Below are 19,852 nucleotides of genomic sequence, written 5' to 3' on the forward strand. Positions count from 1 at the left end.
GTGTGTATCTACAGCTGCAGAGAACAGATCCACAGCCATTGGCAAATAAGAGGAGCATGTAATGATAACCATTCCACTTTCCTTACTGATACACAGATACTGCCCTCGCTCTTCAGCACATTCAACCTCTTATTACATGCTGGACACGTTTGCTTTTGTTTTTTTTCTTTACACCTGATATACTTTTCAGTCATTTGCTTTATGATATATATATATATATATATATATATATATATATATATATATATATATATATATATATATATATATATATATAGTGGTTCTTGCTTTCTTCTACACAGGCAAACTAATTCAGAGACCTCAAATATATATATATATATTCAACAAAAAACAGCAAACTGTTTCCACTTGTTATTTTCCAATGCATTACATTGGTCCCTGAATTTAAAAAAAAAAAAAAAAGAAAGAAAGAAAAAAAAAGAGGTTTATACTATTTACTATGCTGTACATTTGCCCTTGCACACCACAGAAGAAGCATATAGGAAAGTGTTACCAAGTACTTTATTACAGCTTGAGGACAGTTGAGCCTGCTGGGTCTTCATTAGTTTTAAACAACAGGACTGCTTTTTGGCAGTGCAGAACAGGTTTTCATGGAGCACCATAGTCCTGTGAATGAGAGAAGGAAGACGGATGAGCAAACGCTAAGGAGTTAGTTTTCACCTTGAACACACCATCACTCTTTTTGACTAATTCTCAGGTTCTGTCTATACATGCAGTTAAGGTACTGGTGCCTGACAGAGAGGCAACAGTGGTATATCTGGCATACAACAAAAAGATCAATCACTTTATTGCTATAGCGTACTACTGAACATTAAACAGAGCATTAAACAGAGCATAACAGAACAACCGAACACTCTTGAAAGGAATTATCATTGCATCTTTGGCCAAAGTGAAATAAAAATGGATATTTAGAGAGTTAAAAGGTAGGTCTTCTTGTCTAACAGCAAATTAATTAGATGCTGTGAAGGTAATGATTTGGTTTCCTGTTTGCAAGCTGAATGAACAGTTGTAATTATTTCAAAGGCTGAATGGACATGCCTGGTGGAAGCTTCTTGAATATGTCCTGTGGGCAAGACAGCTGAAACCAGGAGCGCTGGCAGCCCCACAGTACCTGTCTTCATAGTGAGTGAAGACTGAGGTGGCACTATGAGCCCCCAGTCTGCTATTAATTCATGCAACTGTCTGGAAGATGAGCTGTGGTGTGAGTGAGAGCACAGTTCTTCCATCTTTACACCTGTAAAATGGATTGACTGAGCACACTGCTGGGAGAGGACCTTTTTTTAAATGAAAGTTACCATGCCATATATTTCTCTCGGCATTCATTACTGGTCGTTTACTCTGTAGGTCCCAATCACCTTGGTGATGTCCAGTCTAATGTGATGGGCAGAACTAATACCGGAATAAAACCTCTATAGGCTATATGATGCAAGGACAATAATGTGAGTCCATGATGCCAAGGCTCCCTCTCCTGCTTCTCGTTATAGCCAATGTGTGTACACACACACACAGGGAAAGGACAGGACAGCAGTGACAAACAAAGCAAATAAACTGGACCGTGACATAGGTGGGGCTGCCTGAAAATTGTGTAGAAATGATGGAAATAGTTTATTGTGAGATTTAATGACCAGCTGTGTGATGTGGAATAACTCAGAACCCTCTAAAAACACATTACGGAAGTAAGGAGCTAGAGGAGTTGTCGAGGCAGGTAGCTGGGTGAGAGTCATTCCGAACACTTTCATTATTCACTGTCAATGTTAACAGAAATATGCAAGTAGAGTTCAATAATCAAGCAACAGCAAAGCAGTCTGACTGTAAAAAGTAATCAAAATTCTTTCTTCATTGTTTCTGCATCACTTTCTCCCAGCTTATTTCCAAGGCAAATTTTTTTCAGCTACAACATGACCACATCAAATGTAATGCAGATCAATGACAGTTTTGTTTGAATTTGTTTTGCTACGTTTGTAATTTTGCATCTATGCAGCGCCACAGGGGAGTTTAAATAAAACACTTAAGATGTGAATGAAGTTCAAACTTTCACCTTTGATTCAAGGGCCTTTACAAAAAGTTTGCACAAGCTTAAGAATTATAGCCATTTTTGTATATTTTAATAAATTTTTCCAAGGTTCAAAAGTAAGTGAACGAACTATCATGATTTTAAATACAAAGATTGCTTTTACACCTACCTCATCTGGGGAGTTCTTAACTTGGCAAGATATTGTTCATACAGTTTGCACTTCAAATTAATTTGATACATTTTGTAAACTTGAAAACTTTCCACAAACTCAAAGGCACTATCCTGCAGTCATTGCTGCCATACAGCAGCCTTGGCCTTGGCACCGTTTCTGATTTTCACTGTGACACAGACCCACAGTAGTTTCCGCTTCTTCCCACAATGTTCTGTTCCCTTTCCACTCACACTTATACTCAGTTTAAATTGATTCATTCATGATCCATTCATGATCCATTTTCTTAACTACTTAGCTAACTTAATGTTCAGAGGGGGCTGGAGCCTCTCCCAGATGACACAGGGCAAAATGCAGCGCACCAATCTATAACAAAGATAACAAAGAAACACGCTTTCATATTCATACAAGTGGCTGATTTAAAAGCAACAATTAACCCGGAGCACTCAAAGGAAATCCATGCAGGCACAGTGGGGGACATGGAAAAAAGCAATAGAAAGACAAAAAAAGATAAACAAGAGACTTAAACCTAGACCCTTCTTGCTCCAAGGTGACAGGGCAACACCATGCCATCCCAACTGATTTACATAGTTGTAATAATTTACATAGCACACGTCATCCTAAAATAATAAGATCAAACACTGGCATTTACGGTAAGCACTGGGCCATAGGTTTAATAACTGCATTTGACATGAGTGATGGTCTCCAATTTGCTGCTCACCTTAACCCCTGTTCGCCTCACCTTGCATTCATGATCAGTGGAAAAATATTGCACCATAAATACTAGAGCTATCAGTGAAAACTAGAACAAAGTGTTACCATTTTATTAAATATATAAAAACAACTTTCAGCTACTTGTGGGCAGTGGAAAAACTTGTAAACACAACTATGGTATATCACCGCCCTTCAAGCAAGTATAGTAAAGTTGCTTATTTACACAGTCAACAGTTAAAATATTATCTTTTGTTTAGAGTGTGTTTCTAAATCCAATATTCATTCTTTTAGCTCCCGAGGAAAATATCTGACAGTTTTGTGTGCTAAATGTTCCGCTAAGTTCACTAGCAGATCTTTAATTGTTTGGTTCTGGGGTAGATATGTGCACTGTGAGTTTATCAGAGCTAGTTTGATGAAAACACATGGGCTGCTGTGGTCAAAAACAGTGCTATAAGCAGAGTACTGAACCGAAACGGTAAAGCTGTTGGGACTGGCAGCTAATCATTGGATGAAATTCACTTTCAAGATCCATAAAGCCAAGGCCAGCTTCAGACCCAGGTGATGATTTTCTGTGTGTTTATCACTCTAAGTGACTCCTTTGTTTTCTCCTTTTCACTTGATACAGTGTTATAAAAATATTGAGCCACTTATGAGCTATTGATCATGCAATGGTTGTATTAATGCAGCTATAATAGCTGAATAGTGCTACATGTTAAGGAATGATATTTATTCTTTTCTTTTTTTCTTCAAATTAATTTTGGAAAAACTGTTCTTTTAAACTTAGTATGTCTAACCTTACTGGCCCGAGTGCACCCTGTTAACGACCCAAGAAGACTGTTCATTAAAAAGGCAATTGAACTTCATCATTCTCAACTTAATAACATTAATTATAATTCTGACCTTCAAGAGATGTTTTATTATTTTTGCTACATCTGCTCAACTCATGTATTAAAACAATTATTTTGAAGAATGGTTTGTGGATCGGCCAGACTTTTTTTTTTTCCCCCCTTCCAAATGCATCGTGGTTTTATTATTGATAAAGATTCAAGGTTGAGGTCATGGTTAAGGTTATGGTGATTTTGTACTGTGCATAAACAAAATCCTGCAGGGCAATGCCAAGGCCCACAGATAAGATAAATACGATGCATACAAAAACAGTACCCTCTCATAACAATCTTTACAAGTCAGCATAGAGCTTCAGAGTTAGAAGTGCAAATGATGTTTACTGAAATGAATGATTAAAAAAAATAACAAGATTAAAAAAAAAAGAAAGAAAAGAAAGATGCCATTTGTAAACAGACTCGCATGCCCGATGATGCCATGTCATAGCTGACAACATCTTAAGAGATGCAAGTTTACTGATAAGGTGTATTTTTAACTCTGCTACAGAAAATATTAACTTTAATTGTTTTGCATTCGTGCTGAATAATGACAGCAGAGAGGAAACAGATATAACATAACTACGTACTCGCCCGTAGAAGGCTCAAAGAAAAGTAAAAGTTAAATCAAAGCTTGACAACTTGCATCTGTGCAAATTAAATTTCATCTAAAAAGCCAAAAAAATAAGATACTATGGTTCCCATCAATCTGAGTTAGGGAGCAATGTTGTCTCCTTATCCCTTTACAATAGTAATAGATTTGAGTCTTAAGGCAAAACGATCAGCCTGCATCCATTTCTTTTTTTAGGAGAAAAAAATAAATGACTGTCACCATTGACAAAACAGACATCCCAGCTAATCGGTTATTGCAAAAATCAACCACAGGCCTTTATTTTTGCTGTATTTCCTCAGTTTGTCATACTAGAAAAAAGGCTGCGACCCTCCAGCCCATCTTAACCCTTTCTTTATTGACGTGTCAACAAAGGCGGTATTAAAATCCCACAGCAGCAACTTGTTTCAAGTTAAGGTTGACAGAATCTTCCAATTGAAAATCAATTAATGGGACCCTCCCCTCTTCCTCTCATGACTTCTCTGTTCAGTTTGTTAGATTGTACACCATCAGACAGTGGCAGTGGCTGTCATTGCAGGATGACACTGTCCTGACCTTAACTCTTTTGAAGACAGTGCCTCCAGGTCTTCCCCGGAGGCTGTTGGGCATGCTGAGGTGTGCCATAGGTGGTGGAGCGCTGCAGTACCTCAGCTCATTTTGATTAATGGACCTCTCTCTGCCCCTGAGTGAGCAATTATCAGAGGGTAGGCAAAGTCGTTCATCACTGTAACCAAGCAGCAGGTCGCTTCCACTGTCGAAAGTCATACCTGCAGGGCGAAGGGGTCTACATCCCCCACCTCCTCCTCCCTATCAGCCAGGCAGCTAACCCATGTTTGACCAGGAGGGTCTGTCTACGGAAGGTCAGAGAGTTGAGGCTTAGGCTGTATGGAGTCAGAGCATGCCGCCTGCAAGCAAATTAGAGTGCACCCAGTAATTGTTTAGCTGCTATCTGGGTTCTCTTGCATTCATCAAATTCAAGTCTGTATTTTAATGTGAGATCAAGTTTGTAATCAGTCCTGTAGCACCAAGCCAACACACTCATTTAGAAAAACCCCAGTCTGTAGCAGTTAGTGGATGTGTATAACATATGTAAACCTCAGGGACTGAAAGAAAGTGCCACACATTTATCCAGTGTCCTAATAAATGTTGGTGCAACAATCAGTTATCCTTTGTTACAGTTTATCTGAAAGGAGTACTTATGAATGCATTTCTTCAGGGGCTCTGCTTGATTCTGTTTAATGGCAATAATGGTACATTTTTATTCATGGAAAATTTTTTCCAACAAAAGGTGAATTAAGCACAGAGAACACTGTGGTTTAAATGCACACTGGCACTACAAATATTGCTCATGAGTGTGTCTGCTCAGACAGATTAATGGGACCTTGATCCTTGACAATGATTTGCAAGAAGCTTGACCATATCATGGTCAAGAATGGTTATCTGTTCATACCTAACAGGCTAATGTCAGACACAACCGTGAAAAGTAAAAGACTCTTTGCACACGTGCGCACACACACACACACACACTCACACACAATACACCATAACAAGCATTGACCTTACTGTTATTGTCCATTAGTGTGACTGACAGTTAGCTCCTGAGGTTTTGTTGCCATCCAGTGAAATTACATTTTATATCTAGCAAGCAAACTGCCTGTTCATTCATGTAAAACTCATAACTAGGCCTTCTTTACTATCTATGTGTTTTATTCTGCTCACCTTTTAAGGCTCTTGACTTCTTCCGATGCAGAATCAGAATTTGCCACAACAGTTTTTCATTACTTTGATGTTTGCATTAGTGCTAAGGGGAGATGTGTTTACAGAAATGTAAGTAATAGTACTGTCTAATTGCTGGGTCCATTACAGCACTGTCATTGCTATTATGCACCTGTAATCCCTTCATCCGCTGTTAAAAATGCAATTAACAAAATTGTTGTTTCTCTCAGGGACCAACAATTTACCTGAATCTATTGGTCAATTACCGGTTTGTCTTCAGGCTGACCCCACTGGCTAATGGCTTTGGAGGAAGGCCAGAATCTGATTTCCTTTTAATAGTGTCTAATGGGCTGTCAGCCTATACATTATGAATGCAAAGTAACTGCGCACAAACCATCCCAACACACTATTATGGCTGGGTTCTATTAATTGATTCCACTCTTTAGTTTTAAGCTAATGGTTTCCTCTTCTTTTTAAGCAAGCTGGTGAATCTGTTAAATACGTTCTATTGTTAAAATAGGATTGGGAATGCATTTGAAGTAAAGCGATTTTGTTTGACCGCCCTGTTATCAAATCACTGTGTGTTATGCATCCAAAATGAGCAATGTCTCTGTCACATTAATGAGATAGTGTCTCTCTTGCTCACTCTGTCCAAATGAAACGAGGGGGAGAAGGGGTAGTAGTAAAAGGTGGGGGTCGTCTGTGTTTGGTTTTGTCCACGTTTTGAATTTCAAGTGGCCAAAAAAAACAAAACAAAAAAAACCCAAAAAAAACTGTTATGTCAGTCAGGCTTACTATTAATTAACTGATCATTTTTACACTGCTAATTTCTTATGAATATATTTTTTATACACAGATAAATATATTTTTAGTTGTTTCTATTTTGAAGGAAATCCTTTCGCTGAGTGTGCCAGCAACAGAGTGTGTTTCCCCACTCGAGTAAAAGCTATCATAAAAAAATCTGGTCCAGACATTTGCTGCTGTGCTCTGGAAATCCAGAAATCTGTGTGCTGCTACCTTGTCTGGCCTCGATCTCACGCTTTCCCCTATATCTCACTGTCTCTATCTTTTGCCATTCCCTTGCCCTCCTTATTACCATCGCTGACTGTCTTCTCAATCTGAAGCTCACATCTTTATATCGCTCCAATTTTCACACGGTGAGATGGAAATTGAGTGGGAGGACTGGGTTGCAGGATAAGATGGAGGTCTCGGAGTGGACAAAAATAAAATCCAATTTCAGCAGGAAAAAAAAAAGAAAAAAAAACTCATCGCCCCCCTCCTACCAGCTGCCCATGCCCATCTTCAGAAAGTCTCACCTGTACATCTATGGAATCTCAAAACCTGGCACACAGCAGGAAGGTAAAGAGAGAAGGTCTGTGCACTACTCTCTTGCAAGTGAGCTTGAAAACACACCACTGGCCCTTTTTTCAACTTTTAAAGCCACTACTCACTTCATATCATAATAGGAGATTTACCAGGTGACGCTGCGCTCTGAAGAATTTCTAATGCTCAAAGCTGCATGTCCAGACCCAAACCATCCAAACAATTTTGTGAGTGAAAAGAGGACGCCAGTACTTTAAAGGGCTTATTTTTTATTTATTTTTATTCTAACTGAGCTTTGTGATGGGCAGAGGGTTTGATTTGGACAGATTAGGAGCAATAATCTTTTATCAGCTGAGATCCCTTTCCAGGCAGTAAGCCTTGTGCATCTGTGGTACTAAGGATGAATGAAGGGTTTTCACAGAAGTAATAGGCATCTCTCAGTTAAGGAGGGGTCAGCTATAAGGTGAAAGCTTAGTCAGTGTGGACAAGTGAACAGAGAACCAACTGTTTGATGGATAGCAAAACAGAAAATGCCTGAAGGTTTAGATTACATGCGCCTAATTATCTTCTGCTTATTAGAGTCGAGGATCTGTCCGTATCTCAGGCTGGAATGCATCATAACAGCTTTGCTGAATCAAAATCAAATTTACTCATCCAATTCTGTTTTTCATGTTGACTTTTTTGTTTCACAGCCTTCCAATATGGGGAAAAATACAGACATCTTCAGATATATCTGGCCAGCAAAGTTAGGCGCCATCTACTTATTTTTGGAGTCTGAACAATGAGGATCCTCTAGAGCTGTAATCTAGTTGACTGACAGCAGCACACAATGCCTTTCTCCACTCCTAACCAGAAGACTTTCAGTAAAAGCAATGCAATTCATGAGAAGAGAACATAGACGGGTGGGGTGAGAGAAATGTGCTCAGCCACAAAGAGATAAGACAGAGGGAGGAAGAAGGAAGACAGCAAAGGTGAGAGAAAAATAAATAAATCACAAGATCTTAAAATTTCTTCCTGCTGCACATCTCCGAAGTAGATCCTCAGTCATTTGTGGGCTCAACCTCACTTTCTATCACTGCTACCATGTTGTGTAGACACATTCTACTATTTGCAAACAATAAGATATTTAAAGATCATCACAGGGCAGAAAAATAAAAGAGGAAGAACGAGAAGAAGATTCAAAAAAGCTTAGAAGAGCACAATCATTCACTAAGAGTATTTGGCAATTTAAAAAATGATCAAGATCCACACAAAAAAATAATTAGTTCTTGCCCATGTTTCAGCCCTACGCCAAACCGAATGAATGTTAAGCTTGCCAGTGTTTTTTTTATAGTTTTCCTGACAGGCAATGACGATGAATAAGAAATTAGATTTACCAAAGAATCTTCTCAAAGGCAGCAATTTGAACATCTTTATGATCTTAACACATAACTCATTAGCTTATTCCGACTTAGATTCTCAAATGTTTCAGACTGTTAGGAGTTACTTTTACAAACATCCCGTAGGGAAAAGTGAGTTTAAAGAGCAAACTTAGCCTGCATGCTTTATCCAGAGGGGCAGAGAGGAGGATGAAACGAGAAAAGATATGAGTAAAGCCGGGTACACAGTGCAGCCCATTATATTGTGTGATGTTAGCTTTTCCTCATGAGGCCTTACTCTAGGCTTCTTTTTGCTGCTTGACATGGCTCACTCACAATTCCTAAACATTTCCATAAACTCGCAGTTTTGTGGAAGATAATAAAAAGGTCTAATTCAGCAGAAGCAAACAGCACCTGGTGGCCTCAGGCGCCCTTATCTCGCACAGAGATATGAGATTGTACAGTGTGTGAAACCAAATTATATTTTTGTTTGCCTCAAAGTGCAAAACAATCTTGCCAGCATCTAAGAAGCGCTCCGAAGTAGGCAGAGAAGGGTAATATTGCAGATATGAGGCTATTTCTACAGTTTATCTCTCATGTGAAAAATGCAACACTTAGGCTGTGATGATGTTAGGGATTCTGTTTGACTCTCAAAGCCTATATTGACTGAGCTGGGAAAAAAAAGAAAAAAAAAGAAAAATCCTCTGTAAATCGAACATCCAGTCACAAAAGAAATGAATCTCTCCATATGAACTGATCTGCAACAAAAAGAAAAAAACAAAAAACAAAAAAACAAAAAAAACAACCCGTGGTGACATGAGTCCAAATTACAGTCTCTGATAACACATGGGTGTGACCCAGGAGGAGGAAAGCTCTCAGAACAAAATATCACTTTTGTTCAGAGAGCTCTTTTGTTCAGACGTGATGGTAGCGATAATGCTAAGCTCGTTGTCAGGGCTGCTGTTCACAAAAAAATAAATAAGAAGAAGGAAACACTTCTTGTGAGAGTCCTGGCCTTTTATCTTATGTTACATCATTTGTCCTTTATGAAGATTTATAGATTCTATTCAATATCTAACTGAGAAAATAAATAATTCCCCATAGTTCGACCTCCCACATAAACCACTTACAAATTCGCACATGAATGCATATGCAAACAATCGCTAGATGCTTTTTTTTTTTTTTTTTAAATGTATACCTGTTGTCAAGGTTTCAGCATTTCTTATTTCTGCCTCAGATCTGCAGCCTGTTGCTTGGTTTAACAGCTGGTGGGGGAGGAAGCCATCACTCTTCAATACATGCATGTCAATCAATCTGATTTAAAGAACAAAATAACATTTCTCTGACCACTCAGTTTTGTGCAGGGTGTACTGCGGGTCAAGCTAACAGAACGTTCATTCTCTCAGCCGTTTATTACTGGCAAGATGGAATTTACGGTACTTAACAAGTATAAACAGTATAAACATGGAAAAGTACTCACTTTATACTGCTCAGGAACAACTCTTGTTTGATAGACTTTTGTAAGAAATGTGTAATGTTATTAAGTTAGCAATATTAGGCATAACTGTAGAGTCCATTGGAAGCTAAAAAGCTTATGTTTGACTTCAATTATCAAATAAGGTAACATACCACCGCAGTTTTATCAGCATATCAATCAGCTTCACATTCAGTGCTTTGAGTCAGTTTTACCTTGCAGTTTATAGCAATGCTTCTCCAAAGAGATGATCTATGTTTTAACTCTGCTCATCCTTTTCGACCGAGTGTTTAGCATAAATACTGCTTCTTGGCATCTTTTCTAATCACACATGCAGTGTTCTCTGCTGTCTCTATTATTGTTGTATCCAAATTGATGCATTGTTTTATGTGTACTGAATGGCTTATTTGATTTTGCATTCAACCTGCATGTTTGAGACCAGTCTCACATCATATTACATGCCAAATTTTCCCCTCAAGCACAACTCAATCACATCCTGGATCTCTCTCCCACCATTCTTTCGTGCCATTCCTTCCCATTTTAAAAACTGTTCCAAATTGGTAAATGGAAAACTACTTATATTGACCACTCAAAGCACTTTCACACCATGATTCACCCATTTGTACAGTCTTATTCTATGCACCTCAAGCAGTTTATTTATCTCTTACACAGTGAAAGAAGGCATTCGGGGTAACGTAGGGTTCGACTTCCCCGAGGACAATTTTATATGGCCTTGAAGAGCCGAGATGGCAAACGTACAGACTTTCTGTACTTAAGTGGAAGGATAGATATCCATGTTTAAAAATACTCCAGTAAAGGTTGAAGTACTGAAGCTACTTTTTTACTCAAGTAAAAGTAAAAAAGTGCAGGCTCTGAAATGTACTCAAAGTAAGAAAGTAAAAAGTAGCTCCTTGTAATGAAAATATGTAACTAAATTTGGGACTGCACACAGTAACTGTGCTGTTTTTATTGTATTTTATTTGGGGGGGGGGGGAAGTAGCACTGTGAAGGACAATTCTACTAACCATTTTTGTAAAAAGATAACTGAACTTTGCGCTATAATAATATAATATGATATAAAACAATATTAGTACATGAGAATGCAAATATTATTCCAATCTAAATTCCAATTCACCTGAAAGCTTCAATCTGTTATGTAGATAGGAAAAAAAACAAAAAACTATGTTCTGTTGTAAAGGGTGACTTTGCCTGCACACTTAATCAGTAAGATGAGTCCAGCTTGACTGATGTCCATCTCCTGCACTGACACTATACTGTTTATACTGTCTTTACACTAGACAGTATACAGTTGATATAAAGTTAAATGCAAATTAATCTCTGCCACACTTGATGTAACCTGCCTCTTACAGTGATCACCAGAGGTACTGTGCAGCAGTCCAGCATAATGTTTTACTGTGATTTCAGCACATTATTGTAAAGTAACTTGTTTATCTGGGGCAAAACTATCTAGTATTTTCATGCAACATTTCAATAACAAAAAAGTTTGTGTAGCTGAAATTATTTTGCAGGATGTTTCCCAATATGAAAATACATAATTTATCAAAACACACCATATACAAATATAGCATGTGATTAAAAAATTATTACATCTAAAAATTTTATTTCACTTCATCAAGTGTCACTGAGGTGCCCTTACCTTTAAATCTAACCTCTCTTCTTCTCCTGCCTGTCTTTTCTTATATTTTTCTCCATCTCAGAGTGAACTTTTCTCTTTTCTTTTGTCTCCCTGTGAAATACAGCAGCTGGACCTTTAGCTAGCAACACACTGTGTGACAAACTGCACACAAACAGTTTGTGCGTTTGCTGATATTTGTTGAGGTGATAGAAATGTTGAAATTACCTGCCACTGAAAAACGTCACTCCTTTCATACTTCCTTCTACGGAAGATGATTAGGGCCACTGGAAAAAAAAATTGGGGACATCTTTCTTTTTTATAATTTCCCAGAATTCTAACTTCAACCTGACCTTTTTCCTCAGAATTCTGGAGAGAGAAAAAAATGCCCTCACTTTTTTCCTCCCCAGTGGCCCTAATCCTCTTCCGTACATTTCCTCCTCCTCTGCAGCAATAGCTAGATTCTGAAGTGCCGCAAACACAACACCTGCACTCCGTCCAGACCACTTTAACTCCTGAGTATAAAAGCTAGAGCTGAACCTAAAGTAACAAGCCTGTTTTGAAAATGTAAGGAGTTGAAAATACCAATGTTTGTTTAAAAATGCAGGAAGTAAAAGCAAAATGTTGTCCGAAAAACAACTACTCAGGCAAAGACACATGAAAATTGTACTTAAGTACAGTCGTCGTTACTTCCCACCTCTGCTGACACGACAGTAATTGAACCGCCAGCCTTTTGATTAGTGGATGACTCACTACACCTCCTCAACCTCAGTCACCCAGGATTAAAACCTAAAACCAGTTTTACTCATATAGTAATAGGATTCAAGTTTCAATCAGTGATGCCTCCAGAATTTATTTATTTATTATTTTTTATAGGAGTGGTCATATTTGGGTCACTAAAAATATTGGGGTGGTACACCAAATAAACTAAAAGGAATAAATAAATAAAATTTTCCATTTTTATTATGCTGTTGTCAAATATAGGTTACTTGGAAAATATGGCAAAAGAGAGAAAGAGAAAAGACTTATTTGCCTAGTTAATTCCAGCTATTAAAGTTCACTGAAAGTAGGTACATATGAAAACCAAATAAGATTTTGAAATCCATATCTATTTTAACCCTTTAAGACCTACCATAGAACCAAGTCCGCCAGAGCTTATCTTTACATTTTTACATGCTGTAGTCCCATTTTTGAGAGCATTTCAAGTTGCTATACATCAATACAACCGTTATAGCCCAAATTGTAATATATGCAGTGTTGGGAAGGTTACTTTTAAAATGTATTCCATTACAGATTACAGAATACATGCCCCAAAATGTATTCTGTAAAGTATTCCGTTACGTTACTCAATGAGAGTAACGTATTCTGAATACTTTGGATTACTTAATATATTATCATGCTGTTTATAACTACGTGAATGTACTATTGCTGTGATTTATTACTGTTACTGAAGGTTCCTGGCTCCGAACTGTGGTAAAGGGACCTCTGGCTAATACGTCGGGTTCCGTGTCGGGCTCGTAGCCGAAAAATAGCTTTACTTTATTGTCTGGGTCAACTTTTCTTGCGAGAGACAGAGAGAGGCGTTGAAAGGCTGCTCCAACGGAACTTATTGTTTCGGAGGAAAACATGAACACAGCGTACAGTTGAGTCTTAATAGCTTACTTACAACTAGAGATGGCACGATACCACTTTTTTATGTCCGATACCGATATCATAAATTTGGATATCTGCCGATACCGATATGAATCCGATATAGTGTTTTTTAATCAACAAAACTGTTTTTTAAATATCTTGCTGCATTTTGTATAAGTTCATACTCAAGTTTAAAACAACAACTACACTAAAGCTATTCTGTTATACCTGTATCCAAAAAAAATATTTCATAGTTCAGCAATACTGATCAATCTAATAAACTTAAACCTACACCATCCTCCCTATTCTGGTATTTTAAAGAGTACTTAGCATATATATTAAGCAACCTAACTAATAGGGTTCCAACTCCCAGCAACAACAAAAATAAATAAATAAAAAATAGGGAACCACCCCTCACACTCCACCTCATGATGCTTAATCGACGTAATCAACCTTAATTTGATGCAGTGTGGAAAAAAAAATGCACAGAAATCAATTATTTTTCAAGAAATATTAAATAGATTCAACATCTTTCTTCAACAAAATTGCAGACTGCACAGATGGTACCTTCACAAAGGAAAAAGTACTATAGCTTACTAGGGTATATATATATATATATATTAGACTTAATAGTTACTATATACAGTAATGGACTTCTATTCATTTTGCATCAAATTAAAACTTTGGCTGTCAGATAATTATTTATTAAAAGCTAGATATTTTAAATGAGAATAAGAAAGAAAAGTATGTCTTTGTGCCCCCTTTTCCCTGTTAATGCCCTATCGGCCCCCCTGGCTAAACTTTGCTAGATCCGCCCCTGCACAGTTACCAGCAAAAGATCCTCGAGTAGAAAGTAATATTAAATAAATTCTAACAACAGCTTATAGAGCTTAAACGTGCTGCTGTTGTTCAGCCGCTGGTTTCCTCTTTCTGGTGCAAAGTGGGCCAAAAGCAAACAAGAGAGACGTACTCCCGACAGAAAAGCCGATCAGCTGATCGTTAAGCAGTTTCATGATTGAAGTAGCAGCAAGAAGAGGCAGTCGTTTGTTAAGCTTAACGCAGGAATGCTTTACAAACATTCAGAGATGGACTTACACACTTGCTTTACTTCTCTCGGGGATAACTTTGTCGGAGATGAAATGCCGGGTTGCTAGCGAAGCTCCAAATGCTATCCAGACCACCGACAGGTCCCGCATGCCACAGCCGCTCTATCACGTGATGCATACTGCTCCGACATGCTAACGTTCTGAGGTGAGTTACGGCGTGTTGCAAGTTTTGTGAGGTGCTTTCGTGATATTTAATGGATCAGATTACATTTTTTATTTTTCTCCGATATCCGATCCAGTAATTTAGGTCAGTATCGGACCGATACCGATACATAATATCGGATCGGTCCATCTCTACTTACAACTGGGCTCGTCAGGCACTCTTCTTGGCTGCAGTGGTTATTATTATATTTACATGCTTCCAGCTCCCGTTTTTGCTCAATGACAACTCGTACTTTTCCTTTTTCTCCCTCCCTCGCTCACAGACACATAACGAGTATGGCAGTCCATTCTCCCTGCAGCACAGACTACACTGCCTATGATGCTACATTCTTTAGAGCTATACCTGTAGCATTCTGCCTATTAGCTTAGCACAACAACAACAACAAAAAGGCACTCTCTCACCCAGGAAACACAGAGAGAGAGAGAGGGCGTCACACTGTAACCATGGCAACCGTAACGCTGCCACCTGGAACAACATAATGTAGCTGTCAAACAAAACCCAAACAGTCCTGACCCGCCATAATATGAAACAGGGAAGTACCACCGTGTAATCAATTTATTTTAACAAAGTAACTGTATTCTAAATACCACCTTTTTAAACAGTAACTGTAACAGAATACAGTTACTCATATTTTGTATTTTAAATACGTAACGGCGGTACATGTATTCCGTTACTCCCCAACACTGAATATATGTATGTCCATAGTAACTACATAAATTGCAAATAAGTGCAATAAACTACAAAGAAAATGAAAATTGTTTGTGGGCTTTTGTTTTGTTTTGTTTTTTGTTTTTTGTTTTTTTTTACATAAATTTCTAGTTTAAGAGGTTTATCCCTCAAAAATAAAATACAAAAAAGTTGCACAAAATAGTTTCCAACAACAGGAAATATATTTTGAGTGTCTTCATAGTTTTATTTTTGAGATACACCAATTTTTATATACTGCAGGAAAAACTAAAATAAATATTATAATCCAAATTTGCAAAAAAAACCCAGCATGTGCATCAAAATAAACTATTTCCAGCAGTGCAATTTGAGTTCTAAGCATCCCAGAAACTATACAGAAAAGGATAGAGTCAAACATGACTTTTAAAAAACACCCGTATAGGCTTATAAGGCCCCGTAATGGCGGACATGCGATAGTTTGTGCTGACGTCTATTCCAACGTGGGAAGTGTTTTGAACAGCTGATCGGTTCGGCAAAGCGTGTTTCTAGAATATGTTTTTGATGCTGCAAGTGCTTTTTATGCTATTTTTGCAAAGCCATATGTGTAAGGAAACCGTGACCTAGGTCAAGCTGATGGCATAAGATGTAAGTACAACTCCTCCGGTTTCATATACAAAAAAAATGATTGCGCTAGCTTACGTGGTTCTGGTTCTACAGGGATTTAAAAATAGTTACAAAAAAAAGAGTGTGCCCTCTCTGACCGGTTTTAAAGGGTTAAGCAGTAATAAATAACAAGTTAGTGTTTCATTGTAGGGTGTTTTTTCCTCTCTCTTGTGGCCACGTTTATTAGAATTATTACTGACATACAGTGTTGGGGAGTAACGGAATACATGTACCGCCGTTACGTATTTAAAATACAAAATATGAGTAACTGTATTCCGTTACAGTTACTGTTTAAAAAGGTGGTATTCAGAATACAGTTACTTTGTGGAAATAAATGGATTACACTGCGGTACTTTCCTGTTTCATTTTGTCGCGGGTCAGGACTGTTTGGGTTTTGTTTGACAGCTACATGCTGTTGTTCCAGGCGGCAGCGTTACGGTTGCCATGGTTACAGGGCGACGCTCTCTCTCTCTGCGACTGTGTGTTTCCTGGGTGAGAGAGCGCCTTTTCGTTGTTGTTGTTGTTGTGCTAAGCTAACAGGCAGAATGCTACAAGCATAGCTCTAAAGAATGTAGCATCATGGGCAGTGTAGTCCGTGTTGCAGGGAGAATGGACTGCCATACACGTTATGGGTCTGTGAGCGAGGAGGGAGAGAAAGGTACGAGTTGTCATCGAGGAAAAACGGGAGCTGGAAGCATGTAAATATAATAATAACCACTTCAGCCAAGAAGAGTGCCTGACGAGCCCAGTTGTAAGTAAGCTATTAAGACTCGACTGTACACTGTGTTCGTGTTTTCCTCCGAAAACAATAAGTTCCGTTGGAGCAGCCTTTCAACGCCTCTCTCTGTCTCTGCTAGCAAAGTTGACCCACACAACAAAGTAAAGCTATTTTTCGGCTACGAGCCGACAGGGACCCCGCCGTATTAGTCAGAGGTCCCTTTACTACAGTTCGGAGTCGCGGACCTTCAGTAATAGTAATACATCACACAGCAATAGTACATTCACGTTGTTGTAAAAAGCATGATAATATATTAAGTAATCCAAAGTATTCAGAATACGTTACTGTCATTGAGTAACGTAACGGAATACGTTACAGAATACATTTTGGGGCATGTATTCTGTATTCTGTAATGGAATACATTTTAAAAGTAACCTTCCCAACACTGCTGACATAGGACAATCTTCCCAGGGGGGCCCACTGGAGGGGCCAGCAAATTTTAGGGGGTGGCCAGTGCCCCCCCTTGGTGGCGCCCCTGGTTTCAATAACAACTGTCCCTCTTTGCAACCGTTTATGTTCCAAGTGATCTGAGTTGATCCAAAAGTGTGAAAGTATTTTTTTGGGGAGTTTGTTTTGTTTTTTACATATTTGTCACACTTACATGTTTCCCTGACGAAACCTACCTGGCCCATTGTGGGAAAGTAATGGCACTATCCAAAAAGACAATCGCGGGGTCTCTCCAAATTTAAATTAGGTATGGTTTTTAATTTTTAGGTGCAGTTTTAATTACAAATGATTGGTGCATTTAATTTTATATTTTTGAGTCAAACATATGGAAGTGAAACTGGTTTTATGCATATATCCACAATCTCTAAATGAATAGGTGCAGGATTTGAGACTTTTCAGCAATGTACAAATCTTTCTCAGGTAAATAAAGACTAGAAATAGGAATTTTGACTTTGATATTGACTGACTACGAACAGACAGCTAACATACTGTAAACAGACCTGATCTGAACCATTTCAGTGTTTGTAGTTCACCCTGTGAGGTCTAAGCCATTCATGATGAGCTCAAATCTGGACTAAATGTCATGTTTTGGACATAAGAAAAAGACTTTACTGGGAAAAATGTAAATACTTTGTGAAGTGTCTGTTTGATTGTTATTGTTGTTATTACCCCCACCACCACCACCACTCTCTCTCTCTCTCTCTGTGACCCTGCGGTGGAAATCACTGCATGAACTCAGGAACACTGTCAGTAAACACAGTTTGTTGAATCTCGATATGCAAGTGTGTGTTGCTACAAAGTCTCTCCATCAGAGAATCTGTTGCTTATCTCAGCAAAACAATGCCAAACAGAGAGTGCTAAAGTGGCCTCTTTGGAATTCACACTTTGCTGCATTATAAAATGAAAAATTCAACAAAGGAGGCCTCAACAGTGGAACAACTGAAACTCTATTTCAAGCAAAGATGGGAAAAACAGCCTAATAACTACAGCTATTAGTCTCCTCAGTTCCCAAACACAGAGTGTTAAAGAAGGGGTGATGCAACACAGTGCTATATGTGCCCTGTCTCAGCTTCTCGAAAATGTGTTGCTGTCACCAAACTCAAAATAAGATCTAGACCTTTTAAAAAGAAAAGGTCTCTGTTTCAGCATTCGGTATCTTTTCTTTGTACTAGTTTCAATTAGTTACTGGCATAAATACATTTTGCAAATAATTACTTTCTACATAGTGTACCAACTCTTTTTGGTGGTGATAAGGATTGGGGTATTATGTTATAGTAAATCTAATTACTAGGACCCTTGGGTAAAATTTCAAGACAGACAAAATACCTCAAATAAAAAGTGCAGCACACTTAACATTGCCTTGGACAATCCTCTTATTAGCAAAATTAGCAAATAAAATAAATTATCCGTTCCTAACTGAAACTTACCTTGTAAAGCTTTCTTTTTCATTTTCTTTTTCTCTAAGTCAGTTTTTTGCATTTGGTTTGTCAGACAATCGCTTGGCATGCTGTTGTGGACTTGCTACTGGTTCTACAACAGATAAAACATCCAAGTTAAATTTAAGGAAACTGAAGTAAATGCACAGGTAAGAATTATTACAGTTGAATTATCACCATTATACTTACTCTGTCTCCGTTATGCTTCTGTTTGTTTGCTGGAAAAAACCAAGACAGTTCTGTACAAATGTAAGGCAGATATAGCAGAAGGAATAGCTGCAGTCTGCAGGACAGAGGCCAGTGCACACATCCATACACATCTGGCAGCAGATGTCACAGCAATGGTCAGAGCAATATCTCCAGTCCTCGCACATACAGCAGCAGCCACAAGACGGTTTGCATTCCTCCTCACTTTGTAGGCAGGAGCTGGAAAGCTTGCAAGACTGTAACCCCATGGGAGTGCCTGCCTGCCTGTTAAAACACACAGAGACACCGAGAGATGAGATATTGGAGGAAATCACTCTCTAGAAAAATGGTCTCCTTTTCAAGTCCAGAACTAGAATTGAGGATGTATATAAAAAGGAATTCTGTGGAGACAAAGATGTTGATAATTGGCTGTCAGCCTGTCCTGAGCACTGTACAAGCTACATGCTATTTCGAGTCACGTCCAAAGTTCCTGCCGCATGCACTGTTTTTGTGTGTGTGTGTGTGTGTGTGTGTGTGTGTGTGTGTGTGTGTGTGTGTGTGTGTGTGTGTGTGTGTGTGTGTGTGTGTGTGTGTGTAGGAGAGAAAGAGCAAGAGAGAGAAAACAGTTTGGCCAACTTTTGGATATAATGCTTGATGTCACGCTTTATCCCCTGGGGCTTTACTCCAGTCTGTGCCATCATCTGTGACGTTCATAAGACAAGGGATGAAGTCTAACCTTCAAAACACCATGACAACCTCAAATGTCACTACAGAGAAGTTTTCTGTTTTCTGAAAAATCAAAAATGTCCATAACTAATTATAAAAAACAAGCCCTTTGTTAGGCCTACTTGTCATGGGGCCTACA

The 19,852-nt window shown here is 38.4% G+C and overlaps 1 long non-coding RNA gene across 1 annotated transcript; it reads right to left on the bottom strand.

Moving 5' to 3' along the window:
• Positions 1–520: 520 nt before the first annotated feature.
• Positions 521–19,552, bottom strand: LOC146671754 (uncharacterized). Its single transcript, XR_014911612.1, has 3 exons — positions 18,991–19,552; positions 18,793–18,895; positions 521–627 (listed from the first exon to the last, which is right to left on the bottom strand). It is a non-coding gene; the product is annotated as an uncharacterized LOC146671754 (long non-coding RNA).
• Positions 19,553–19,852: the final 300 nt, after the last annotated feature.

Source organism: Rhamphochromis longiceps, linkage group LG4 (genome assembly GCF_057381845.1).
Source record: "Rhamphochromis longiceps isolate RC_006_pf linkage group LG4, R_longiceps_female_GT1.1, whole genome shotgun sequence".
NCBI classification, from domain to species: Eukaryota; Metazoa; Chordata; class Actinopteri; order Cichliformes; family Cichlidae; genus Rhamphochromis; species Rhamphochromis longiceps.